This window comes from Dipodomys spectabilis, unplaced genomic scaffold (assembly GCF_019054845.1).
Source record: "Dipodomys spectabilis isolate Male_0828 unplaced genomic scaffold, ASM1905484v1 ptg000424l, whole genome shotgun sequence".
NCBI lineage: Eukaryota > Metazoa > Chordata > Mammalia > Rodentia > Heteromyidae > Dipodomys > Dipodomys spectabilis.
The window spans coordinates 691,260-719,166 of NW_024871101.1; the positions used below are offsets into that span (position 1 = coordinate 691,260).

General features: G+C 38.1%; 2 protein-coding genes across 7 annotated transcripts in view; one reads left to right on the top strand and one right to left on the bottom strand.

Moving 5' to 3' along the window:
* The window catches only part of Cysltr1 (cysteinyl leukotriene receptor 1), a 32,199-nt gene extending 13,438 nt beyond the window's left edge, over nt 1-18,761 (bottom strand). The window contains exon 1 of the mRNA XM_042668252.1: nt 18,677-18,761. The gene's annotated coding sequence lies outside the window, so the exon portion shown is untranslated. The remainder of the gene's footprint in view (nt 1-18,676) is intronic.
* Nucleotides 18,718-27,907, top strand: part of LOC122097690 (lysophosphatidic acid receptor 6-like) — a 90,487-nt gene continuing 81,297 nt past the window's right edge. For 3 of the 6 annotated variants that reach the window (XM_042668298.1, XM_042668301.1, XM_042668303.1), the window contains exon 1: nt 18,726-18,800. The gene's annotated coding sequence lies outside the window, so the exon portion shown is untranslated. Of the gene's footprint in view, nt 18,801-27,907 lie in introns of all 6 variants that reach the window. The other 3 variants (XM_042668299.1, XM_042668300.1, XM_042668302.1) reach the window with 3 other exon arrangements.

The window sequence follows — 27,907 nt, forward strand, 5'->3', positions numbered from 1 at the left end:
TCGTTTAAATAAGGATACAGGCGGACCCATTGCAACAATGAGAAGTACAAGTTGTCATGTCCAAAACGAACTTTACAACTTTGATGGGGGGTGGGGGGAGGATTGGGTGGGGGGCGGGGGGAGGCTGGGAAGGGATGGGAAGGGTAAACAAAGGAGGAAGCTACAATGCTTGATAAGAAATGTACTCACTATCTTGCCCATGTAATTGTAACCCCTCTGTACAGTATTTTCACAATTAAAAAAAAAAAAAGAACAGACCTAAGTTTCCTGCAACCCTGATTTAAGACTACTGAATGTTCCTCTGGTAAACATCTAAAGGAAAAGCTGGATTCCTTTGTGAATATATAAGTTGTACTCAAGATACGATGTACCACAATAGTTCTAGATTTGATAGTGGTTTTTAAGCCAAGGACTAATCATAATGACTTAAATTTGCTCTAATTGCCAGGACTTAAGTTCTTCTCCCTGGCCCTACCCCTTTTGCAATTATGTCATCTCTGGATTTGACAGTAGCAGCACCATTCTTCAGGTGGTTTTTTTTTTTTGTACATTTTTTATTGTAAAAATGCTGTATAGAGGGGTTACAGTTACATGAGCAAGGTAATGAGTGCATATCCTATTAAGCATTGTTGCCTTCTCCTTTGTTTTCCCCCTACCATCCCTTCCCTCCCACCTCTACAACTACCCCCCTTCAAGTCTTTTAAGAGAGAAATTTCTGAAATTATCTTTGTAGTTCTGTCTCTCTCTGTCTCTGTCTCCCTGTCTCTCTCTGTCTGTCTCTGTCTCTGTCCCTCTGTCTCTGTCTCTCTCTCTCTCATATGCTGAGCCTAAGGCTTGAATTCAGGGCCTGGGAGCTGTCCCTGATGTTTGTTTTTTTTTTTTTTTTCAAGGCTAGCACTCTACCAGGTGAGCCACAGCTCCACTTCTTGCTTTTTGGTATTTAATTGCAGATAAGATTCTCAGAGATTTTCCTGCCTGAGCTGGCTTCAACCACGATCCTCAGATCTCAGCCTCCTGAGTAGCTAGGATTACAGGCATGAGCCACTGGCGCCTGGCCTAGAGGTTTAATTATAAATAGAATAAAATAAGATGAGCCTGCTGAAGCTCATCTAAGTTACTCCCATCCTACTAATTTAATTAATTCAAAAAATCTACTAGGATTCAGCTAAAATGTAAAGGATATGGCTGGAAACTGAGTTTTAAGTTTTAACTATATTTATTTTAGGAATTATATCTTTTGCTATGAAGAAGCTTTTAAGCTTGATGTAATCCCATTTGTTAATTCTCTGTCACGTTTGCTGAGGCCCAGGAATTCTACTGAGGAAGTTCCTGCCTATGCAAATAAGTTCTCATGTTTCTTCTAGTCCTTCCTGTTGAAGTTTCAAGATGTCAGGTCTTACACAGATGTCTTTGACCCACTTTGAGTTGATATTAGTAACAGGTGAGAGATAGGGATCTAGTTTCAGTCTTCAGCATGTGTATGTCCATTTTTCCCCCAACACCAATTGCTGAAGAAGCTGTCTTTTTTCCAACATGTATTGTTGCCTCCTCTGTGAAGAATTAAATGGCTGTAAGTATGTAGTTCATTTCTGTGTATTCTAGTCTATTACATTAGTCTTCAGGTCTACTTTGTGTGAGTACCAAGCTGTTTTTGTTACTATAGCTCTGTAATAAATTTTGAAATCTGGAATTGTGATACTTCCAGCATTGCTTCTTTTGCTCAGAATTGCTTTGGCAATTCAGGGCTTTTTGTGGTTCTTTATGGATTTTTGGTAACTCTATAGCTAGAAAAGGTAGTTACAAATTGCTTTCAAGATCAGTTTATACTATATAATAAGTCTTAAGAAATTAAGTTGATTTGTAAAGAGAAAAGCTCATTAGTTTGGTTAAAAAGTTTAAATTTCATAATGAAATAGTAAAACATGGTATAGTTATATAGCCTACTACTTCATATCAATTATATATAGCCACTTAAAATATTTTCTAAGTGTCTATCATATTTATGTACTTTGCTTATTCATAACTAAGGCTTCTTAGGATAAGGAAAATGTCTCACTCTCTTCATGCTCCCAGTGCTTGGCACAATGTGAAACATCAGTAGGTGTTTCTGACTGGCCTTGAATCATGCTTGAATCCTGCTGGCAAGAATCATGCTTGAGGATACCTGATTCTTGTTGATCTGGGGGTGGTATAGCCATAGGATTTTGGCCTTTACCTACCACTGTGTGATTAATATCCTTGAAAAAAATCATATTAAGTGAAATAAGCCAGACCCAAAGAAATATAGGTCCCATGGTTTCCCTTATTTGCAATAATTAGTATACGCCTAGAATCTTATCAGATGAGCAGAAAAGCTCAAAAGCTATGTACATGTGACCATACAAGATGATGTTAAATGAAATGAACCCCAAGATATGGACAAAAGAGGTTTTTCTTTGTCATTGTTGTTTTAAAATATACTATGTGAATTTTTTTGTTTCTTTTGTATGTTCTTTCTCCTATGGTATATCCTCTTTTCACTGTATTTGATTTTGGTACCCTGGATCTTGTATATACATTTATCTAATTTGGGAAAGGGAAGGGGAATAACAAAATGCTGAAGCAAGGACTCAGGATGACCCCATTGCAACAACGATACAAGACACTACTGTTGGAAACGAACTTTACAACTTGGGGGGGGGAGTGGGGGTGTGGGGGAGGGAAGGGATAGTAGGAGAAAAACAAAGGAGGGGGTAATACTTATTACCTTACTCATGTAACTGTAACTGTAACCCCTCTGTACAGTATCTTTACAATAAAATAATAAAATAAGGTTAAAAAAAGCAAAAAAAGGGAATTATACAGTTGTCACCAACTAGTATGTAGGGGTTAGAACTCTGAATAACTTTGAAATTTTAAATGTGGTGTAGGGTATATAGCTAAGGTGAATACAAAGCAAGTTGATGCAGTTTGTTAGAGCCCAGCCAAGAAATTTGCTGTTTAGTTGCAAGTGAAGCTTAAAAAAATAGAGGTGGATTCAGTGTGAAGAGCAAGCTACAACTTGTTTATGAGTCAGGAATGGGGTTAGTCACAATAAATACCATATTGACCACACCTTCACTCTCCTTAGAAACTCCTGATTGCTATAGAGAAGAATGTAAATCTTGGTCCACTGTACTTTTCTAAATTATTTCCCAATCTCTCTTCTTTCAGTGGGGATCTATTTGTGTTATATCAAATTTCCTTCTTTAAGGTGTAGTTTGGTAGGAAAATTCTACAAGTGCTACCTGGGTGCCATTTAGAATGAAAAATAACAAGACAGAGGAACATACTAGTGTCATGGTGTTATGGCTTTCATGAGGCTCTGAGGCCAAGCACAGTTGCAGAATGAGTCATATAAAATGGGATGAATACTTTATTCCCATAAATTGTAAGATGAACCAAATCACCAAACAAAACAATGAAAAGAAAATGTGTCAGGATATTGAAAAGAATTTTTTAACAGAGCCATTCAATGAAAGGCAGATACTAAAAGTAGCTATAAAAATCTTTATAAAACAGGAGGTGGGAAGGTGGCTCAGTGGTAGAATGCTTGTCCTTGCATGCATGAGGCCCTGGGTTCAATTCCTCAGCACCACATAAGCAGAAAAAGCTGGAAGTGGCACTGTGGCTCAAGTGGTAGAGTGCTAGCCTTGAGCTGGAGAGCTGAGGGACAGTGCCCAGGCCCAGAGTTCAGGCCCACAATGGACAAAACAAAAACAAAAACAAGGGGCTGGGAAGGTGGCTCAGTGGTAGAGCACTTGCCTTGCATGCATGAGGCCCTGGATTCGATTCCTCAGCACTACATAAGCAAAAAAAGAAAAAAGCCGGAAGTGGCGCTGTGGCTCAAGTGGTAGAGTGCTAGCCTTGAGCTGAAGAGCTGAGGGACAGCGCCCAGGCCCAGAGTTCAGGCCCCACTACTGGACCTTCCCCCCCAAAAAACCCCCCCCAAAAACAAAAACAAAATCTTTATAAAACATTAGTGTTGGAAGAAGACTTGAAAAAAATCTAATCTAGTCACACTCCCTTCATTAACCAGAAAGATAAAATGATTGCTTGAAACAACACACTGTATTTGTGACAGAGCCAGGATATTTAACTCAGTCCAGTGATATTTACACTACACCACATGGTTAAGTTTCAGATTTCATATGGTCTTTCTCTAAATACTAACTCATAAGAAAATTTTTGAACATATTGTTGTACAGAAGGCTGTGTAAATGCCAGAAATTAATCCAGTTCTTTTCCTTATTTTCATGGGAATACTGATCACTGAATATTAACTATTAAAGTTTCTTTTGAAGTTTCTTAATTCTCTTCATTTTCAACTATCTTTATTAGTTATGCTGGATTATTCCTCTTAAAGCATAGTTCTTTCCCCAGTGTCTGCAGGGACCTATTAATTAAACTTAAAGAGCTAGTCAATCCCATTCCATCCCAACTTTACAGAGTAACTTCCCCATTGTTTACTGTATGTGTACCAATTACATAACTATAGCCCTTTGACCAGCTCCATCAATCATTTAGTTTCTCTTCTATTGCTCTGGCCATGTTGCCATATATGAAAGGCCCTTTGTTCTCCTTAGTACTGTCAGATGTAATTCAAAGCATATTCAAGACAATCTGTTACACTTTCTTCATAAAAACTGTGCTCTCCTCTGTATTACTGTGATATACTAGTTATACTAAAAGAGGATGTGGGTCAGTAGTAAAGTGCACTTGCCTAGCATGTACAAGGCCCTGGGTTTTATTCTCATGACCATCAAACTTAATAGGTATAAATTAAATTCTGTACTAGATCCTTAGAAAATAGGACATAGGCCTGCTTATGAAAGGTTTCCAGTCTATTAGAAGGAAATACAGATATATTAATTAAGTGAATACCTTGCCCTATTACAGCTGCTGCAATATAAGTATATAAACACACAGAGAAAGCCTAGAAGGTGGTATACATCCATAATACCATCACTCTAGTACCTGAGGCAGGATTGTGAGTTTGAGAACAGCCATACACAGTGAGACCTTGTCACAAAACAACAGCATCAACACCAACAGAAAGATATAAATAATAGAAATACTAAATTGTGTGTATATGCTAGAAAAAAGGCTTTATAAAAGAGAGGAAAAAAAGGTAGCCAGAGAGAAAAGTGAATTCTAGGAGAGAGGAGAAAGTAGGATGAATAGGGCATGGGTGTTAAATGGTCTGCTATGTTTAGGGAACCATCTAATAGTTTTATGTAGCTGAAATATAATATGATGGGTGTATGTGTATGCGGGTATGTGTGTGTGTGTGTGTGTGTGTGTGTGTGTGTGTGTGTGTGTGTGATAGTTGTATGAGGTTTAAAAGTAAGAAAATTAGTTTGGAAAGAAATGTATGAACTAAGTCACAAAAAATCATAAAAGGTCTTACATACCATTCTAGAGAATTTGAGCCTATTCTTTATGGAATGGGGAACTCCTCTAGGTGGTAGGATGAATAAACAAGACTGGCACATAAAAGAAAAAGAAAGTGCCTATGGCAGCTAACTTACGATTTACTGTGGCTTGGTTGAAAGTGAGGCTAATAGGTTTAACTACACTGCAGGTTACTTGAAAGTAGGGATTGCAAGTTTACATCCTCACTTTCAACTGTTTTAGTTCTCCTCCTTCCCCAGAATCCCTTTACAAATTTGAGAGATAATACTTCACATTTACAGTATGAAAAAAATGAATAACTGGTAATATTGTCTATAAAGAAAATTATATTGTTGACCTATGCTAGTAGAATGTGCTTTTTTTTGTTGGCCATGGAGCTTGAACTCAGGGCTTGGGTGCTGTCCCTGAGCCACTTTGAGCCACAGGCACCACTTCTAGTTTTTGAGTGGTTAATTGGAGATAAGAATCTCACTGGGACTTTTCTGCCTGGGCTGGCTTTGAACTGTGATCCTCAGATCTCAGCCTCACGATTATAAGCATGAGCCACCAGCACCTGACTAAAATGCATCCTTTTCTAGTTCAAGAATAGTTGCCAGTTTGAGGCAGAGGGAAGTTTTTTCTTTTTCTGATGCTGGTACTGGGGCTTGGACTCAGGGCCTGGGCATGGTCCCCTAGATTTTTTTGCTCGGTACTGATGCTCTATCACTTGAGCCACACTTTTACTTGCAGTGTTTTGCTCATTAATTGGAGATAAGAGTCTCACAGAATTGTCTGTATGAGCCAGCTTCAAACTGTGATTCTTAGATCTCAGCCTTCTAAGCAGCTAGGTTTTTCAGGAATGAGCTACCAGTGCCCAGCTTCAGAAGGGAATTTGGAAATCCTGATCCAATCAAAATTCATATGAGAAAAAAAGGAAATCAGAGGAGGGTGGCAATGACTTGCTCAAAAACACCATAGTAGTGAGAAACCTGGAACTGGAATGTAATTATTGTGACCTGCTGCTCACAGCTTCACTCCCAATGTTAATCTCCCTTATCAGTGGCATTGTTCAGATAGTTGAGGCATCCATCAACACAGCCAAGAATGTGAAACATCAACCTATGGTCCTTAGCCCTTTGTTTCTCTCTCTCTGTCTCTCTCTTTGCTATAAAGTTAATTTAATTCTGTATTAAGTAATAAAATGATACAACCAGTTAGAAGGAGAATCTAAGAGAAGACATTTAAAATTCAGAGATATTAAAATGAATGTATAAATTTCCATATACAGAACTGGAAGGGATAGGATGGGCAGGGGAAAAAATGTCCCCTTTTTTTTCTTGGTATGCTTGTCAACTTTAATGTGGATGACCCAAACCTCTCTCAGATACACACACACTACTCACCTGAAATTTAGACTCTCATTTTCAGCTGCCACTAGGTTATTACATGCACATCATTTGGCTTTTTAAAAATTTCAACATCTTCTCCTCCCAAATGAACTTACTCAACTGACCTTTCTGGTCTTTTTTTCATTATTAATAATAGTCTTCTAGGTATGGAAGCAGAGAACTTGGTAATCGTACTTGACTGCACTCAACCCTTATCCCTCATCAAGTTCCATTGACTTCTGCTTTGTAATACCTGGCTTTCTTTTTCTTTTCTTTCTTTTTTTTAAGGATCCTTATTTCATCATGCCTTGGCTACTTGAAGATGCTTTAACTCTGAATCTTTTTTTCCCTTACATATTCAAAGACGTGAACCTGGGATCTGAGAATGTTTACTTATACCTCAACATTCAGGTTGAAGTTATTTTCAGAAAATGTTTGTGTGTGTGTGTGTGTGTGTATTTCTATTATCTTATTTATTCCAGTGCTGCAGTTGTTCATTTTTGTAAGTATTCTTGCATGATTATCATTTAGGCAGACAGTGAGCACATTAATGGGAGCGAGTTTGTTCTTTTATATTTTATATGTGATTTTTTTTCTCCTAATTTGAACAACTGAAGAGGAGTAGCTCTGTAGTTCTAAGTGCTCTTGAGTAATAGAGTGCTAACTCCCCAGGGAGAGTGTTCAGGGGGGTAGAGCAAGGAGTATTCTTTTGCCAGGAAACATGGGTATCATTGTGAAGGAATGGAAATAATTATATAGAGGGGAACTGAAATGTAGACACCTCTAGGAAGATACAATCTAATAGAAAGAAAGCCAAAAAATCATAAAGAGGGCAAATGACTGCAACTCTGATTTATAAATCAGTGAGAAGACAGGAAAGGGGACAGGTCAGGCATAATCCACCTGTTGAAGAAGTAAGGGAAGGCAAAGAGCTTAAAACAGGAAAGTTGAAGTGACTTGGTGGGATGGAGGAGCATTCTAAAATGGCTTAGGAGCCAGGCCCTGGTGGCTCGTGCCTGTAATCCTAGCTACTCAGGAGGCTGAGATCTGAGGATCAAGGTTCAAAGCCAGCCCAGGCAGGAAAGTCCGTGAGACTCTCATCTTCAATAAACCACTAGAAAACTGGAAGTGGTGCTGTGGCTCAAGCTGTAGAGCACCTGCCTTGAGCTGAAGAGAACAGGGATAGCACCCAAGCCCAGAGTTCAAGCCCCATGACCAACCAAAAAAAATGGCTTAGGTTAGAAAAAAAAAAAAAAAAAAAAAATATATATATATATATATATATATATAATGGAATTCTATGCCTCCATCAGAAAGAATGACACTGCTCCATTTGTTAGGCAATGGAAAGACTTGGAAAAATTATATTAAGTGAAGTAAGCCAGTCCCAAAGAAACACAGGTTCCATGGTTTCCCTTATCTGCAATAACTAGTATATATCTAGGACAAGCAGAAAAGGTCAAAAGCTATGTACATATGACCATATAAGATGATGTTAGGTGAAATGAACCCCAAGATAGGGGCACAAGAGGTTTTTTTTTTTTAATCTTTGTTGCTGTTGTTTTTAATTTACTTGTAATGTACTATGTGATTTTTTTTGTTTCTTTTGTATGTTCTTCCCCCATAGTATAACCCCTGTTTTCACTGTATTTGATTCTGGTGCCCTGCATCTTATATATACATTTTTATAATTTGGGAAGGGAAAGGGAAATAACAAAAAGCTGAAATAAGGATACAGGTTGACCCATTGTAACAATCAGAAGTACAAGACACTATATTGAAAACAAACTTTACAAGTTGGGGGGAGGGAGGGAGGAGTTAGGGAGGTGGGGAGGGAAGCGATAGTAGGGGAAAAACAAAGAAGGGTGTAACAATGCTTGATAGGAAATGTACTCAGTACCTTACTCATGTAACTGTAACCCCTCTGTACAGTATCTTTACAATAAAAATATATATTATAAAAAAATGAAAAAAATGATTAGGTCAGAGACCGATTGAGAATCCTGACTCAAGAATTTGTTTGACTGAAAAGCCTGTTGGGCTGATAATGGGTGTTTTGAATTGAAAGCAGAAGAGATCAAAAGATTAAATCTGTATCTATTAGGTTGAAAGCTCCCCCAAGACTTCCTTTACCTTTCTAGTAAATGCTTGCATGTACCGGATGGGTTGTGTATTGGAGGATTGCAAACAGAGGTGGGGTAATAAGACAAGGGCCAAAGCAGAAGAGGAAGTGGGGGAGGCTGGGACTCAGGGCTCAGCCTCCTAAGGCACATATATACTTCCTCCACTTCTGCTGAGCAATGACAAGATGTAGGAACCTTAGACTTTTTGACAATGCAGCTCAGTTGAACCCTATTTTATTTGGTAAAGTCCTAAAACCTTCTTTTTTCTCTATGTAGGCTATGATTCGTTATTGGTAGTACAGGGATTGTAGCTTATTTTTAGCAAGTGAAAAAAATTTATTGTGCTAGTCAACATATATGTCTGAGATCAGAGAGGTTAGGAAGTACGTTAAATTAATCTTTTTTTTTTTTTTTTTTTTTTGTCGGTCGTGGGGCTTGAACTCTGGGCCTGGGCGCTGTCCTTCAGCTCTTCAGCTCAAGGCGAGCACTCTACCACTTGAGCTACAGGCCACTTCCGGTTTTCTGGTGGTTTATTGGAGATAGGAGTCTCACAGTCTTTCCTGCCCGGGCTAGCTTTGAACCGTGATCCTCAGATCTCAGCTTCCTGAGTAGCTAGGATTACAGGCGTGAGCCACCAGCGCCCGGCTTAAATTAATCTTTTGATATGGTAGACATTAAGGCTTGTTGGGTAGCTATACAAATGGACAGGATAATCAACAATTGTGATTGCTTTTTAAACTATACAACATAACATAATTTGAAGAATTATTTTCTTTGCAACTCACACTAGGATCAGCTTAAGACCTTAATTATTGGCACTTACTTTGACACCCCATCCCACATTCATCTCTTTATCTTGTATTATGTTTAGAAAATCTGTGTCAGTAAGACAGTATTCTGCTACCTTGTATGTTTTGTTTTTTTTTTTTTTTTGGGTCTGGTTGTGGGGCCTGAACTCTGGGCCCGGGCGCTGTCCCTCAGCTCTTCAGCTCAAGGCTAGCACTTTATCACTTGAGTCACAGAGCCACTTCCAGCTTTTTTCTTTTATGCTTATGTGGTGCTGAGGAATCGAACCCAGAGCCTCATGAATGCAAGGCAAGCACTCTACCACTGATCCACCTTCCCAGCCCCTTGTGTTAATGTTTTTAACATGTAAAAATCTTGTCTTCTCAGGTAGATTGTGAAATCCTAATGGGCAGGAAAAAAATCCAGTCTCATTTTTTAAAGACTCAAGACCTCACAACCTAGCCTATCACAGAGTTTTCCACATAAGAAAATATATGATACATGTTTATCAAATGATATGTATTTGATTGGAGCAAAAGTACCCATCCTTCATGGGTACTTTTTAATTTGTATACAATATACTTATTCTAAGAATCCCACTGGCTTTTCACCAAGGTAATAAAAAGTTCTTGGGGTGGGCACAGATTCTCCTATCATCACTACAGATCTATCAACCCAGCAAGTACTTTTCTTGGTATTTCCAGCGATATGTTAGCAGCTTTCTTACTGGTATTAAAATCTATATGGGTGCTGACACTATATTGTCTTTTTAAAACTTTACTGTTATTGTAGAGTTGATATATAGAGGGGTTACAGTTATATGCATTAGGTAATGAATAATGAGGACAATTCTTTTGAACCATGTCTCCACTCCCATCACTCTCTCGCAGTTTTTCCCTCCCTTCTCCACCCACAAGATATACAGTTCATTTTCCACATAGTATCTAGTGAGTACCACTCTTGTATTTATTCACCCATGTTCCACATTTTCTGTGCCCCCTTATTTACCCTCCCCAATACAAACAAACAAATAAGACAAAAGGAAAAGAAAACAAAAGCAGCAACAATGGCAACTAAAAATGGCTCTTGTTTCCTTTTCTTGGAGTTCATTTCATACAATATTATTTTATATGATCATTTACACATAGCTATGAGCCTTTGTCAACCAGTCCTATGCATGTCCTCCTTTGGCCTCAGTGTTTGAATGTCTAAAGTCCTATATAACTTATCATGTCTCAGTGTGTGCACACACGCATGCACGTGTGTGTGTGTGTGTGTGTGTGTGTGTGTGTGTATTTTTAATCCACCAGCACAACCATATTCATTGCAGCATTGTTTATCATAATCAAGATATGGAATCAGTGGGTGAGTAGAAGAAAATGTGGTATATATACACAATGGAATTCTACTCATCCATCAGAAAGAATGATATTGTACCATTAGTAAGGAAATGGAAAGACTTGGGAAAAAATAATATTAAGCAAAGTAGTCCAGAGCCAAAGAAACATAGGCTGCATGGTTTCTCTCATTTGTGGTAATTAGACTGTGCCTATAAATCTACAAGTAAACACAATGGATGATACTATACTGTTAACAGTTCTCAGATGGCTTGTCTGTAGTAGCTCAGTCTCTTTCTGGTGAGAACATCATACTTATCCCATCAGGCAATTCTGTTGTTTAACAGCTGGAACTTAGACGTGGGGCACTACCAAGATTAAAAATACCTTAGCCTGGCATTCAGAGATAATGACACAGTAAAACTGTGCCTCAAGTAGAGAAATCAGATTAAAGTGAAATATGAGACCAGACCTGAAGGAAATGCAAGTTATAAAAAGGCAATGGAGATCTTGATGAGAACATGAATGTGGGTATGTGGTGGAGAGGGTATTTCCACCCCTGGTTGGGTGAGAGAAATATGTTCTAGAAAACCTATATATTTGTGAACAGTTTGTGAGGATGAACCAGGGGTTACCTGTGGAATGTACTTCATTGCTTGTTACTTGGAATCTTTTGAAACTCTGAGACATTATCTGCAGCTGAATCTGAGGCCTGCCCCTAGTCTTTTCATATTTAGATGCCTCAGTCTTGGAAGCAAGACAATTGTTCTGAAGAAGATAGAATTCAAATTCACATTAAGCATAAAAGTTAACCAACATAAGCCTGGCATGGGTGGTTAATGGCTGTAATCCTAGCTACTCAAGAAGCTGAGATCTGACTTTAGAGATTTGAAGCCAGCTCAAAAGTCCTTGAGAGGGGCTGGGAAGGTAGCTCAGTGGTAGAGCGCTTGCCTTGCATGCCTGAGGCCCTGGGTTCGATTCCTCAGCACCACATAAGCAAAAAGAAAAAAGCCGGAAGTGGCGCTGTGGCTCAAGTGGTAGAGCGCTAGCCTTGAGCTGAAGAGTTGAGGGACAGTGCCCAGGCCCAGAGTTCAGGCCCCAGGACCGGACCAAAAAAAAAAAAAAGAAAAAAAAAAAAGTCCTTGAGATTCTTATCTCCAATTAACTACCAAAAAGCTAGAAATGGAGCTGTGGCTTAAGTAGTAGAGTGATAGCCTTGAGCTAAAAAGCTCAGGGACAGTGCCCAGGCCCAGAATAGGCACACACAAAAAGTTAACCATCTTCAAATGAAAAGAAACTTTCAGTATCTTAGAAGGCCTGGAGACTTCCTATGATCACTTTGGAGTAAAAGTTGTTATGGTTAGTTCAATTCCACTTAGCTGTTGAATGTTGAATTCATGACAGCTCAAAGACAATCCTGTGTAAAAATAAAGGCTATTCAAATCTTGTACTTGAGGCATCTCAAAATGTGATTCCTAACTGGATTATTTTAAGGGGGGGGTGGGGGGGGCAGAAAAAGAGATTGATTAAACACTAAAAAGAAAATCTGAATGTGCCAGGGAGTCTTAGTTTAGATCTCAACTCTTCTCCTTTTCCATGAGTTATATTAAAGTAGGAGTTTAAATATCTGGGATGTATTGATTCCATAGACACTAAATAAGGTAATGATATTTTATTCGCCAAAAAAGAAGCTAATTCAGTGTTTAAGGGCTTATGTTTTGTCCTTGTTTTTCTCTTTTTGATTTTTCTGAGGCCATCTCTACAATTGACATCTTTCAAAATCTTAAAGATTTTTCTTTCTCTTCTCTGTCACATATGTCTATACCCCTTCACAATCCAGAATTCACAATTCAGAAAAAGGATAGGTGGGGCAGAAAAAAGGGAGAAATAGTGTTAAAATAGAGTGATTAAATAAGGTGTAAGAGCTTTATGTGGTACAACTTATATTTAAATATGCCCCTCTTACCTATGAAGAATGCTTTTAAATATTTTTAAAATTTGTACAAGGGGTAGGTTTCATTGTAACATTTCTATGCATGCCTACAATAATACTCCAAACCTACCAATTGCTCTCCCTTACCTCCTTGCTCCTTGTAAGAACAATGTTAATAGGTTTCATTGTTCTAGTCTTATACATGCAAACAAATGACTTTGACCATATTCACCTTCATTTACACACTGTTCACCTGTCCCCCTCCTGCTGATACCTTGTGCTCTACCACGGGAGCCACTGTTCCACTTCCAGCTTTTTGGTGGTTATTCAGAGATAAGAAGCTCACAGACTTTCCTGGCTAGTTCAGCTTGAACTGTGAGCCTCAGATCTCAGCCTCCTGAGTAGCTTGGATTATAGGCATGAGCCACCAGAGCCCAGCCTGTCATTCAATTTTTAATGTGTATTAATTGTATCAAGGAATTTCACCATGGTGTATTAGATGTGAAAATGTTATATTTTGATCAAATGACCTTCTCTATTGTTTTCTCTTTTCCTGCCCCAGTCTTCTTTTTCTTTGAGATGTATTGTGCCATCTTCATACATAATTGCAATGTATTGTGAATTCATAATTAAAGGCAAAACTAGCTGTCAGGTGAGGGTGTTTTAAGCAGTAGGATTGTCACTTAAATTAAGGAACCTGCGACATCTGTATTAAGTTAACAAGACTAAATGTCCTTTGCCTTTTTGTAGAAAGGAGGATACAACCACTACTTGCTATGAATCAGAAAGACTTTGTAGCAGTTGTATTTACTCACTGAAACTAAAATTGGTGTTATGAATCCATCCTTTACATAGGTTGATTAATATGAATCTATCTCTTAAGAGTTTGATTATAATTTGGAAAGCTTTCTCTCACTAGCCTTTAATCAAACCACCTAGATATTTATGTTGTCAGAAACCCAGCTAACACAGGTGAGGGATTAAAAATTGCTTTTCGTCTTGTATTTTAGGGAGAGGTGTATGTTGTGTATACACTTACGCATTATAGAAATGTAGTTGTAATCAAACATAGTTTTATAAGAATAAAACCACAGTCTTTGTGACAGTGTAGTAGAATATTGTATTATAATATTCTGCAATTTTTGTAAAAATTCAGTCTTTAGTTTTTAATCTTAAAAATCAATGGTCTTAATGGAAATAATAGCTACTGGAAACAAAGTGAGTAGTTTGGTCCCAGAAATACTTCTCAAATACTTTAAAATAGTTCATGCCTTTTGAAATTCGCATGGAAGCATACAGAGTGCTATTGGCAACAGGAGAATTGTCTCCTGCTAATAGTCTCTAAGATGAGGATGAGATTGATGAAGATATAGAGTGAATCCTGTGGCCTGAAAGTGGTATAGGGAGCAGGAAGTAGTTGGCTTTGTTCCTTCTACAGTGCAGTCCATTTTATTATGTATTTTATCCTCCTGTTTTAAAGAAAATTGTTTGGATGCTGATTTGAATATTCAGGTGTTTTTCATGTCATATTTGTTGTTTTAATAGATTTTGGACAATACTTCCACTATCATATCATTACATTTGATGTATTAGAAATACTGGGGCTCAGAAACTTGTTATTAAAATACACAGCTGATTAAAGTGTCAAAGTAAGGATGACCTCCTAGTTCTCTGTTGACATCTCTGTTCAAGGTAGTTTAGAGCAGCTACTGTAAGGCTCCAAAGAATTTATGACAGAGTTCAAGGTGGAAAATAGCTTGAAGCAAAACTTCCCAATACTTACTTACGTTGCAATAATTTAACATTTATTTAGTGCCCATAGTGTGTGTGAAGCAACATGCTAACATTTGTAGTGTGTGAGTAGTATTAAAAAAAAAACCTGCCAGGTGCCAATGGGTTATGCCTATAATCTTAGCAGTTTAGGAGGATCTAAGGAACTTGGTTCAAATTTAGCCCAGACAGGAATGTCCATGAGATTCTAATCTCCATTTAACTAGCAAAAAGTAAAGAGTGGATGTATGGTTCAAGTGGTTGAGCATTGGTCTTGAGCAAAAAAGATAAAGGACCACACCCAGGCTCTGAGTTCAAGTTCCAGGACCAGCACGAGCACACATGTGTGCACCCCCCACCCCCCACCCACACAAATAACGTGTTACTATCCCACAAGATTCATGATAGTTTTGGAGGAGAGTAATTATTATATGTTTGTGGGTTTTTTTGTGTCTTATTTTGTCTTGTGCTGGTTTGGCGGCTTGAACTCAAGGCAAAGGGCTGTTCCTGAGCTTTATGGCTTAAGGCTAGTGCTCTACTACTTGAGCCATGGTTGCTGCACTTCAAGTTTTCTGGTGGTTAATTGGAGCTAAGAGTCTCATGGACTTTCCTGCCCCAGCTGACTTCGAACTGCAAGCCTCAGATCTCAGTCTCCTGAGTAGCTAGGATTATAGGTTTGAGCCATCAGCGCCCAGCTGTTTGTGGATCTTATTTCTATAGACTTTCTACTTTCTTTGCCTGACAATGTAGACACTAATTCAGATTTTTACCATCTCTTTGATATGTTTACACTAAACAAATTTTCATTTTTATGGCCCTGCCCAGAACATACTCCAGATTTAACTTTGATCTTCATCTCTTGCCCCACCATTTACTTTCATTGCCATTATTTTCTAATCAAGTGTTAGGCATTTTCTCCTTGAATTCTTGTGGTCACCTCAAACTCAATAAGTGAAAATCACAACTCAAAAGTTCCTACAACCCATTTACATCCCCAAGATACCATTTTTTAAATCAATAGTAATTACACCACTGTCCAAATAGGTTTAAAATTTCGGAGGCATTTCTGAGTTCTTTCTGTTTGGGGATACCTGCATCTAATCACTCAGCAACTTCAATTTATTCTTCCTTTTAAATGTTTCATGAGTTCCTCTGCATTCCATCCTACTGTCACCAACCTAACCTAGAGTCTCATTTCGCCTGCCTCTTAAGATGTCTCTTTAGCATCACTTTTCATCAAATGTAGTGAAGCTGATGAAATTCTATCAGATTCATTTGCTCAAAATGCTTTTCCATTAGGCCTTCACATAGTTAAAATTTGTTGACTTTCCTCTAGAAATTACCTGGAATTCAATGTTTAACAATCTGGGCTTGACAAACGTGTCAATTATTCTCCAGCTTCACTCATTTCCTTCAGGCAGATAAGTCTCCTTGGTATAACAGGCAGGTGTTCAGCACAGTCCTGATACAATTTTTTTACATCATTTCTGTGGCTAGCATTGAACTAGAATAATGGAGTTGGCCATTTACTATGTGCATGACAGTTGGCTCAGTATGATCCTAAGTCCTAAATATTCTTTTAGGCCTGTCTTTCTTCACCAAATTCATTTGCCTTTTACAAAAATGATACTGGTTTACTGTCTCATATCTTTTATAATCTGTAAGTTTCTAGCTCCACTAATACTGTAAGTTACCTAATGGCAGGGACTATGTCTCACTTTATTTTGTGTCACAGGTTGAGCTGAGCATATGTAACACTTGTTCAATTGGATTACAGCAAATCCAAATATTTTAATAGGAACATGAGAAACAACAAAATGGATCAAAGTAGAAGTCCATACAAAGTTATGTAAATTGGGATATTATGATGGTTGCCATTCATACTCTCAAGTTCATAAAGTTGATTGTAATTTAGGAATCAGTGCTTTCCCAGTCGGATCCTTTATTATCAGCCAGTGATACTGCAGATGCAAAATTTATCATTTTCTGTATCATAGAAAAAGCTTGCTTTTATCTCAGATAAATAGTTCATAAATCCATCAACATTTTTATTAAAGTAAGAAGAAAAAGTTAATGGAAAGTGACAATTGCTGATTCTGGAGTTGGAAGATACTGTTCTCTGTTAGATTCATCCTCACCTCAACCTACAAACTTTACTTAATGCACAATTTGGCTCTGGCATACTGGCAGGCTCCTTTATTGTTGGTTGTGGGGCTTGAACCCAGGGCCTGGCAACCGACCCTGAACTTTTTCACCCAAGGCTAATGCACTAACACTTTCAGCCACAGCTCAACTTCCTGTTTTCTGGTGGTTAATTGGAGATAAACATCTCACGGACTTTTTCCTGACAGAGAACCACAATCCTCAGCTCAGCCTCCTGAGTAGCTAGGATTATAGGCGTGAACCATCAGGGCCTAGCCTTTAAGCTGACTTGAGTTATTTGCAGGACCTGATTAGCTGATATAGTCAATATTTAGATAAACTGAGTAGTATAGTTTTGTTAAGGAGACAGATGTAAATATTTACTGTCTAATGTAAGTAGCTTTGAGTTCTAAATGGTCTATTAATAGTAAAATAATAAAAAAAAATTGTGCTGGTACTAGAGTTTGAATTCAGGGCCTGGGCCCTGTCCCTGAGCTTTTTTTGCTCAAGGCTAGTACACTTGGGCCATAGTCCTATTTCCAGCTTTTAGTGGTTCATTGGAGGAGTTTCCTGCCCAAGTTGGCTTCAAACTTTGTCCTTCAGATCTCAGCCTCCTGAATAGCTAGGATTACAGACATGAGCTACTGGCACTTGGCTAATGAAAATGTTTTCAAATTATTGAAACTTGTTGCAATAGATTTGATACATTTCAAGTATATGTAAGCTCTAAAGAATAAAAGCAAAAAAGAAAGGGCATCAATTTCACCAATATAAAATATAATGCAGTTCATTATATTTTATAATTTGTAGAATGATAAATATTCTTATATTTAAAATAATACAAATAAGTCTGTTTTATTTTGACAAATCTGACAAATGTATGGTGTTAGGACCTTTTTTTGAGTTTAGGTTTCAAAACAACTTGAGAATATTGGAAGGCAGGGCCACTGAATTTACAGAGACAGCTTATCAGCCCATTTGTTTACCCTTGAAACAACTTCTTTACCTTACGTTGGAAAAAATGCTCCTGGCCAAAGATACTGATTTAAATGTCTGAATTTTGGGCTCTGTGTTAACCTGTTCTATTTCACATATATATAAACTACAAAATCAGTCATAAAAATTTCTTATTCCTATACTTATATTTTTCTTTATTTCTTATATTCATTTGTAGTCGGGAGGGCTTCCTTTTGATAATCCCAAGGGAGAATTCACTTATTTCTAGCTGTGGCAGCATATTTCAAGAAAATTTCTTAACCTTTGTGAGTCTCTTTCCTCCTGGTCAACCAGAGCCAGTAATACTTACCCTGTCTAAATTGTAGGATATTGAGAGATTCGAGTGGGATAATGAAAGTTCCAAGTCTCTCTTCACTGATTTACCTTCCACAGTCATTGTTCACTTTCTTTCTGTACTGAAGGAATCTGCTACTACATTCAAGAAACTGAATTATGTACTTAAGATAGGATTCTAAAACAAACTGCACACATCTGGCTTCATTGCAAAAATGCCAGAAGTTTGGGGCGTGTCCCCTCCATATTTTGCTACATTGAGCTCCCAAGCAGAAGCAGTGAGTGATACTTGTTGACAGGCTGGTTAGATTAGCAAATCTCTGGGTGAGAAATAAAGCAGAACAGATTCATTTTAACAGCCTAATTGAAAACAGGCACTACAGATTAGTGATCCCTTAAACTCTGGGGGATTGCGTAAAAATCTATTGGTTGAATTTTACCACTATTTTTTTTTTTACCATTATTTGGGGTATTAATATACTCAAATCTCCTTACCTGCTGTCTTCCAGGTTCGCAGTTCAGGTCCTTTTGCATTTGCTCTCTGAAGCAAGCTCCAAGTCTTCAGCAGATACAATTTACCAGTCCCTTGAAGAGCTAACCCACGATAGGGAGCTGCAGAGTAAGTAAATCTGGATACCAGGAAAGGGTCTAAAAAGGCACTCCATTCATAGAGTACCTGCTCTTTAGGCAAGCTATTTTGCCAAGTTGGGTTGCTGCTATTTTCAAGAGGGGAAAGGGCAGGGCAGTGTACATTTGCTAGCCAATATATACTGATTTCTTCTTCCTCTTTCTGATTAGATCTTAAACTGTTTATAAAGCCAGTGTTTGGCTTTGCTATTGTAAAGTGGGGGAGGGGAAGAGAGGGAGGAAGAATAGAAACGGGAGATTTGGCAGTTTGTATGTACAAATGAGCTTTTATCCCTAGCTGCAGCAATAGAATCTTCAGGAAATCATGCAGCTGATGTAAGATGGAAAGTAGGGAGGAGCGTATGCTGTTTGGCTTAGTTCTCTCTGATTTTTATGACTGGAGGGTGGTTAGACTATTTGTAGGCGGGGAAAGATAATCCTTCCAGTATATGCTAATGTAAGTGGCATTATGTTTAACTTGGTCTTCAGCAAGAATTTCATCTCTCTTCCCACTTCCTTCTGCCCTTCTCCTCCACACTCCCTCTCTCTTTCTGTCACTTGTGGCTCTGTTCACATTCAAAAAGCAAACACACCCTTCCTGATGTCTTATGCCCCAAGTAATTAGTGCCACATAGTTTGAGCTATGTTTCTCCAAATCTTCACAATAGTATGTTTCTTTTATTGAATTAAAAGTGTGATTTTGACCCTACTGAGAAGTTCTGGAATGATTAAACTTGCTGTTAGTGGTATACCATGTTAAGGATCTGGGGACCATATAAATGTTCTTGGCCTTTGGTTGCCACAGAGGACTCAGGGCTGTGGGGTGTTCAGCCTACTTTGGAGAATAGGGAAATCTTAATCTGATAGGTGTTTTAGGTCAAACCTTGATGTCACAAACCAAGAGGTTAAGATTATGATGTAGGTTGATTACAGGCATCATCATGAATTGTATTATGAGGACAGGTATACATATTCATTTTAGCACTTTGCCCTCATAGCTAATAACTAATTGATAGACTTGTCAAATGCAAGTCCAGGAATAATTTTCTGGCCTGCAGGAAAACAGTATGAAAAATAGTGGGGAAAAGTCATTTACTCAAGTTTTGCCCTTTTAGGTAGCAAAATTAACAGATGAGGGCCTGAGTTCTAAGTCCCCTGGAATTTTTATCTCCTCCCACAGAATCCTTGGCTGTAGTGGTAGATGGTTTGGGGGAGCAGAATTCCATCCAACCATGTTAAAGTGTAGAGATAACATTTGGATTCAAGACCAGATTTTAATCCTACCCTGAAGAGTGTTACTAACTGAACTGATATTTTAATCATTATTTCAACTGAGTTTGGAACCCTACAGATATACAGGAAAGCTTATAAGTAAGTCAGAGGGCAAACTGTCACTTGCCATCAAGTATAAAATGCTACAACCAGGTCAAGTTGTAGTGAACTAGTAATTCATACTTTGGTACTAAAGCATAAGAAAGGGGCTAAGATCTTTGAGGTTCAAGATAGCACCACTGTAGTTGTGGCAGAGAGGAAGAGCCCTTTGGTGCATCTGTGTGCTCCCATACTTGTTTTCTTCCTTAGTTACTTCTCTGTTACTGGGTAATGGGAATGATAGGGTTTTGCCTTGTATAGCTGCATCGATTTTTGTGGCCAAATTTGCTATAATTGGCAGTATATTTCTTGTATATTATCCTCTTGTCTCTCTATCATTTCTTCCCCTCTCCACCCATTTCATTACATACCTATCCTCAGATTTTCTCAGTTTAGAAAGGAATGAAGTGCCTAAACTGATACTTCTCTGATGCCTCTTTACTCTTACTCTTTCTCATATTCCCAGACTCAGTTCTTACTATCTTCTTGGGGTGGAAAAGACTAGATAAACAAGTGGCAAGGAAAAGGGGAATAACATGTAGTTAAATGGGGAATCTGCCTTAATGAAGTATGTCTTAAGAGGGTTAAGGAATTTACAGTCATGTGTTATGCACACAGTGTCTGTGAGCTGCAGAACCTCCTATGGCATTTACATGGATTCAAAGCTGAAAGGGGACTTGAAAATTATCTTATTTAGAGCTTAGATTAAAGTTGATTCCTGAGGGAATAATATGTCTGATTTATCATTGTACCTCCCAAGTGTTAGTTCATTGCTTTATTCAGTTTGTAATAATTCCAATTCACTTTTCTCATATTATAGATGAGAAAGATAAACAGATCTGAGCGAAAGAGGAATAATACTTTTTTCTTCAGCAATGACATTGTTTCATAAGTCAATACTAATGGTACTTTGAGAAGATGGATATTACTGTAGTCATAGTATAATTTTACACACACACACACACACACACACACACACACACATATGCATGTGTGCATGCACACACACACTCAGACTGGGTGGGAGAGTTAATGGTTCCAGGTTCCAGAAACCTTGAGAGAATGAAAAAAAGGTCACTCTGGCTATAGAAATATGGCCCTCATCAATTTTCCTGTAACTATCCCAGGACTTCCCTTGTGGATATAAAAACAACCTTAGGTTATCATTTCTGGAACTGAATTAGAGTGGGTAAGTTTGAATGAATATTGTAAGATAGAATAGTACAGAGCACCAGAAGAGATGGTACAGAACACCTTAGCCAATACTCCATATGTTTTTGTACTATGGTTATTTACACTTAAATGTAAGTTGATAAACTAAAACATTCTGTCATCTGATCAGTCTAGCTACATTTCAGGTGCCTAGGAACAATAGTTGAGGATGTCACTAGCACAATGTCATATAATGAAATGCCAAAGTTTAAGAAAGAACCACATGTTTTGGATTCCAATAAAAAGCACATAGATTGATTTCCATTCCTTATGGATTTATGTCTATCTCAGTGCAGATTTGTGAGCATAGTTCGCTCTTACAAGCATTTGTAACTTTATATGTGAGTTTTGAATATTTTAGTAGGGGTGAAGACAAGGAAGACTTTTGTTTAGCATGGAATGAGGGAACCTCTTTGCTTGGATTTGTATAGTTCTTACTTTTCTTCCCTGATAGGATTGAAGGAAAAAATAAGCATAAATATAAAAAAAGTTATATGTAATAGTGCATTAATCGTGATAAAGTCAAGCTTTACTTCTTCCTGCTCATTGTTTGCTTTGAGTGCAAGTAGGGAAGTGGGCTGGTTTCGTGGATCATTTGATAGTTGGGGTGAAAGGGAGTCTCTTGGATGTGTGAGTTTGGAAACTTGCTAATACTCTCCAAACTCAGGAACTTGGATTGGTTGGACTTGCTCTCACTTCACCTTTTGCTCCAAGAGGAATTAGGCAAAGACAGACAGTGAGAGGGATTTTTTTAAACTAGAGGGATCGTCCACAAGTATGTCAAGTTCAGATTTTTTTCAAGGAAAACGTGTGAGAAAATGGGTAATCACTGTGCCACAAATTCCTAGTGAAAGTTCTGCTATAACTAAGTGATTAGTCTATTTTTTAAAAAAAATTGTAAAGGTGATATACACAAGGGTTACCATTACATAAGTCTGATGAGTATTGTTTTGAACAGTGACTAGTTTATTACAGAGTTAATTTAAGAGCATCTAAGTCTGCTGCTTCTCAAATTTACTACTCAAAAACTTGCCACCATTAGTTGGGAATGCCTTTCTTTTGGAACACTCTTTGGGTAAATTATATTAAGTGTTCAAGGAAAAAAGGAAAGCTAGTATCTGTTTTAGGACATTAATAGACAGAATGGCACAATGTAGTGGTTTTCTGGAAGCGAGGCAGTCTTGGGAATGAGGACTAGAGAGTTGAGTTTACCAATGAATGTTTGCATCTCTCTGCCATGTTGATGGGCAGCTAGCACAGGCTCAGGGCTGATCTCCACTTGTTGGCTCAGAGACCTAGCCATTCTCTTCGTGATATAATTTGATGCTGTTACTGAAAAGTGCTGACCACTGAGCTCCCAGTGAGCTTTCCAGTGGAGGGCATGCATGCTGGCACCTTAAACATGAACAGGACAAGCACTCAGAGAAAGCTTGGGGGGAATCCTTGGGAAATAAACATGATTTGAATATTCAGGGATTTCAGCAATTGAGCTGCAATTTGGGTCCATCTGTGTGTCATCCTCCCCCTCTTCCTCTTCTCCTTCCATCCTTCTCTTCCTATTCCTCCTTCTTCTTTTTTCTCCTCTTCCTCCTTCCCTTCTCCTCCTCCTTCTTTCCCCTTCCTCCTTCACTTCCTTATTTTTCTCCTTCTCTCCTCCATTCCCTCTTCTTCCTTTTCCTTTTCTCCTTCCCTTCTCTTCTCCTTTTCTCCTGCGTTTCTTCTCTCTTCCTCCTCCTTTTCTTCTTCCGTCCTCTTTCTTCTCCTCTCTTCCTCTCCTTTGTCTCCTTCCCTTCTTTCCTCCTCTTCCTCCCCTCTTTTCCTTTTCTCCTTCCCTCCTCTTCTTCCTTCTCCTCTTCCTCTTCCTTTTCTCTTTTCCTCCTCTTCCTTCTCCTCTCTTCCTCTCCTTTGTCTCCTTCCCTTCTCCTTTCCTCTTCCTCTTTATTTTCCTTTTCTCCTTCCCTCCTCTACTTCCTCTCCTCTTGTTCCTCCTCCTTTTCTCCTTACCTCTTCTTTTTCCTTCTCCTCTCCTTTCTCCTCCTTTTCTCTTTCTTCCTCTTCCTCTTCCTTTTCCTTTTCTCCTTTCCTCCTTTTCTTTTTTTAAATAAATTTTTTATTGTGAAAATACCATACAGAGGGGTTCCAATTACATGAGCAAGGTAATGAGTACATTTCTTATCAAACATTGATGCCTCCTCCTTTGTTTTTCCCCTACCATTCCTGCCCATCACCATGACTACACTCCCGCACTCCCCCCCACCGAAGTTGTAACGTTCGTTTTTTGACATAGCTTCTTGTACATCTCATTGTTGCAATGGGTCCACCTGTATCCCTATTTAAACAATTTGTTTTTTCCCTTCCCCTCCTCAAATTATAACAACATCAAATACAGTGAAAACAGGGGTTATACCGTGGGAGAGAGACATATAAAGCCAAAAATATCACCTTATAAATATGTTAGAAACAATAGCGAGAAAGAAAAAAACACTGTGTCCTTATCTTGGGGTTCATTTCGCCTAACATCTTATCTGACCTTTTCTGCTTGTCTCAGACATACACTGGTTATTGCAAATAAGGGAAACCATGGGACCTATGTTTCTTTGGGCCTGGCTTACTTCACTTCATATAATTTTTTCCAAGTCTTTCCGTTTCCTAACAAATGAGGCAATGTCATTCTTTCTGATGGAGGCATAGAATTCCATTGTGTATATATAGTTGGGAATGCCTTTAAATGTGGTTCTCCGTGAGAGTCCTCCCTTCAAATGTTTTTAAATTCAGATCCACTTAAGAGAAGTGGCCCAAGGACTGTCTTTTATAGGGGATGGCATCCAATATGTGTGGATGTGAAAAGCGTACCCTGATTTATACAATGAGGAGTTTGAGGAAATGATGATGCTAAACTCTTGGCAGGAGGGTTCATGAAGGACACAAACGGGGATGTTGGGATTGCTGATTCCACTTCACACTCCTACTCATCAGGCAGGCTTAGTAGGCATAGAGCCTGGACTCAGTTTCAGCTTTCCTTGCAACTCCAGATGAAGTCTAGAGTCCTAGAATGCTGGAGCTGAAGATTGGCACTGAGAGCATCCACATGCTTCTCTGTAACTCTCAAGAAAATTAGGCTGCAAATGAGCTGTAGTATTACCCAATCCTCTCACGCTACAGATGAGGAAGCAGAGTCCAGAGAGGCCTCTCAAGATGATTTCTTTTGTCTTCCTTAGATAAGTTATTCCATCATTCTAAGATGTAGTGCTCTTAGTAAATAAAAGGATGATAGCAATATCAACTCTGCCTATTTCACAGAATTTAGAAAGCAAACAAAACGAGTCAAGAGAGAACTTTATATAGGGGAGGAACACAAAGGTGCAATGTCTATGTACCTCTGATCATATAAAAGAATATCAAAGTACACTCCAGGAAATGGAAATAGGAGGTTTTTTTCTTTGTTGTTGTTTTTCTTTTCTTTTTGTCTTGTTTGTTCTTTTAATCTATCTTTGGGAGGGTAAGGAGGGCACAGAAATGGAGGGACAAATGGTGGACAAATGCAGCAGTGGTACTCACTAGACACTATGTTGAAAATGAACTATATAACTTGTGGGTGGGGACAGGAGAGAAAAACTCGGACAGCAAGGGAAGGAGTGACATTGTCCAAAAGGAAATGTATGCTTTACCTGACTTATGTAACTAACCCCTCTGTAAATCACCTTAATAATAATAAAAATTAAAAAATAGTTTTATAAATATTTTAAAGATAAAAGTTATTTCATTATCTCGTTTTCCATCCTCCTGCCCAGTGCCCTTCTTTCATCCAAACTATTACATGGCTTGTTTTAAGTGAAAGTAACTTTGACATAATTGGGGATCATGTAGAGTGCTATACTCCCAAGGCAGGGTATTTTGTCATTGAAGAACTAGTTGCAAAGATTTACTTTTAGATCTGCAACTAAGTTGACCACCACAGCAGGATCTGTCAGATGTATTTTTAAAATATTTACTTTGTGATGTGTGTGTATGTATACATGTGTGTGTGTGTGTGTGTGTGTGTGTGTGTGAGTGAGTGTATGTGTAAGAAAGGGGGGATTGGTTAAAAATGAGGCTTAGGGATTACTGAAGTACTATTTGTAAAACTACTTCAGCTTCAGGGTCTCTCTGAAAATGACACAAGCACATTTAATTGGCTCAAAATTGGAGTCTCAAGGGCCAGGTTTATTGTAGCTCAATCACTTTTGGCATGACCCGAGACAGAGAAAGTCACTTATATTTTCCCATTTGCAATGAATAAGACTAAAGGGATAATCATATTCACTATGTCACTTCAATGGGAATGAAAGTAAGCGAATGCATGTGAAAGTGCCTGTGAATTGTAAATAGCTGTATAAAAACAACCATTTCATTATTATTTCCTACTAACAGGGGAAATCCCGCAGGGACTTGTTCAGACGTCATATTTGGCCTATTTATTTCATCAGGGACCAGCAAATTCTCTAGTCAAGAAGGGAAATTAATTTAAATATTTGACTTTGGGGCCCAGTCTTTAACCTAGCTTCACCTCTCTGGCTTTCAAAAAATGCAAACAGATGTAACCTTAGACAAAAATGTTTAAGTAGATCAAGCACATGTTTTCAATAACTCCTCATTGCTTTCCCCTTTTTTAGCACTTGCTACATGGAGGGGTTAGAGAGTAGCGAGAACAAGTACATTCTGAGAGATTGTATGTGTAAGTGGCTAGTTAATAGCTTAAACATTGGAATTAGGTCTGGGCTGAATCTTTGTTTCACCATTTACTAGTTAGCATTTTAGACAACTTATCAAACATCTTAGTTCCTCAGATTTCTGTTTTGTTAAATGTGTTTGGTAATTGCATTGTCTTACATGGCTGTTCTAAGGTTTAAATGTAATAGTTCTTGGCACAAATTATGTTTATAGTAAATGTAATTTCATTTTCATTTGCATTATGGTTCTTGTTCTCTCAGTGTTGTTCATATTTTAAAGTTACAAGCTTGTCCCAAAGAACAATTTTGGGTTTGGAACATTAAGAACTTTTCCACTGGTGCCCCGTAGAAATCCTTTTCTTTAATATTATCTCCTAATAAATACTTAAATTCCTGCTCTGTTCAGAGATCTCTTACCAAAGTTGGGCTGGGGCCTAGATTGTTCGGTTGAGGCTTTCATTTTGACTAAAACAAACTAGCATAATTTTTATCTTGAACTTCAGAGAACACAAAAGATAAGATGCCTTAGCTGTATCCCTAGAAATATAATAAATATGCTTGTGGAACTAAGGGTTCATCTTATTTAGTTTCATCCTTTCTGATTTGGAGCTTACCTCTGTAGAACAATCTCAGATTTACTTTGTTAGTTTACAGATTGACTTGGGTTTTTAAGAAGTTGTCCCTGTTAATTTCCCATCCATGAAAAATGTGGGTGAAATTGTGTGTGTGTGAGTGTGTGTGCAATAATTAGTTATTGGTTATTATTATTATTATTCCTCATGGAAAGCATAGCATCAAGAATAAAGGAAAATATATGATACTTGATAAAATGAAGAGTGAAGGTTTATCTGGAATACTCAAATTGAACTCTTTAGTTACATCTCTTAATATAGACCTTGAATCACTTTTTCCTGTTTTTCACTGTTAACCAAATAACTTCTGTGATAGTACTTTCATAAGAGATACTTAAAAGCTTTATGTGCTAGGCCTATGAGTTAACTGAAAGCAGGACCAGAGCTTGCTATCTTTACCTCTATTTTGTATGTGTCTCTGCTTTAAGCACTTCTCTTTGCAGTCACTTTGAAACCAACTTGGAAGCTGGGAAGGACAGGTTTTTTATCACTGATTGACTATCCCTTTATGGGGATCAAAACTACCAATAAAGAACAATGAAGCTTGCTCAGGACAGGTTACTTACCACACAATAATGACTTTTTTATCCTGACCAGCGGACTACAGAGACAGCTTCTCCATCACCACTTCCAAAATAAGGACTGAAATAATAATGGGCAACCAATAGTTTGACCAAGATTGCTTAATAATTATGCATACCCCTCTCTCTATACCCTGAGTCCTTTGTCTATAAAACTATAAAGCTCATGTTTGTACTCAAAAAGTGGCTGAAGATCTTTCTTACTATAATTACCTGGTTCTCTGTTTAGGGGATTGTTTCTCTGCCAATATTGTGTTCTTGTTGGTTTTCTATGTATAGAATGTCTTTGAGTATTTTCTGTAATTCTAGTTTGGTGGAAATATATTGTTTCAATTTTTCCTTGCTGTAGAAGATTTTATTTGTTCCTTGGCTATAAACAAGTTAGCTGGGTGCCCTATTGTTGATTGATAATTGATTGTTTTTAGTGCATGGCATACTTATTCCAGTCACTTCTTGCTTTCATGGTCTCTGCTGAGAAATCAATAGTTATTCTGATTGGTTTTCCTTTATAGATGATTGATTGCTTCTCCCTACCAGCTAATTATATTAAGCGAAGCAAGCCAAGGCCAAACTAATATAGGTTTCATGGTTTCC